Source organism: Martes martes, assembly GCF_963455335.1.
Source record: "Martes martes genome assembly, chromosome: 2".
Classification (NCBI taxonomy): Eukaryota; Metazoa; Chordata; class Mammalia; order Carnivora; family Mustelidae; genus Martes; species Martes martes.
The window spans coordinates 115,679,658-115,680,779 of NC_137889.1; positions in this window are offsets into that span (position 1 = coordinate 115,679,658).

The following is a 1,122-nucleotide window of genomic DNA, read 5'->3' on the forward strand; positions in this document are numbered from 1 at the left end:
GATTTTATTAATTTGGGTCCTTTCTCTCTCTCTCTTTTTAATATGTCTGTCCAGGGGTTTATCAATCTTATTAATTCTTTCAAATTACCAGCTCCTAGTTTCATTGATTTGTTCCACTGTTCTCTTGGTTTCTATTTCATTGATTTCTGCTCTGATCATTATTATTTCTCTTCTCCTGCTGGGTTTAGGCTTTCTTTGCTGTTCTTTCTCTAGCTGCTTTAGGTGTAGGGTTAGGTTATGTTCTTGAGACCTTTCTCGTTTCTTGAGAAGGGCTTGTATTGTTATATATTTTCCTCTCAGAACCGCCTTTGCTGTGTCTCAAATATTTTGAAGAGTTGTGTTTTCACTTTCGTTTGTTTCCATGATTCTTTTAAAGTTCTTCTTTAATTTCCTGGTTGATCCATTCATTCTTTAGTTGGATGCTCTTTAACCTCCATATTTAAATTCTTCCCAACTTTCCTCTTATGATTGAGTTCTAGTTTCAGAGAATTGTGGTCTGAAAATATGCAGGGAATGATCCCAATCTTTTGGTACTGGTGAAGACCTGACTTGTGACCCAGGATGTTATCTATTCTGGAGAATGTTCCATGTGCACTAGAGAAGAATGTGTATTCTGTTGCTTTGGGATGGGGTGTTCTGAATATATCTGTGATGTTCATCTGGTCAAGTGTGTCATTTAAAGCCTTTATTTCCTGGTTGATCTTTTGCTTATTTGGTCCATCCATTTCAAGGAGGGGTGTGTTAAAGTCCCCTACTATTATTGTATTATTGTCAATGTATTTCCTTGATTTTGTTATTAATGGTTTATAAAATTCCTTGATCCCATGTTAGGGGCATAAATATTTAAAGTTGTTATATCTTCTTGTTGGAAAGACCCTTTAAGTATGGTATAGTGTCCTTCCTCGTTTCTTATTATAGTCTTTGGCTTGAAATCTAATTTATCTGATATAAGGATTGCCACCCCAGCTTTCTTTTGATGTCCATTGACATAGTAAATGGTTTACCACCCCCTCACTTTAAATCTGGACCTGTCTTTGGGTCTTAAATGAGTTTCTTTTTTTCTTTTTTTTTTTTTAATTTATTTATTTGACAGACAGAGAGCACAAGTAGGCAGAGAGGCAG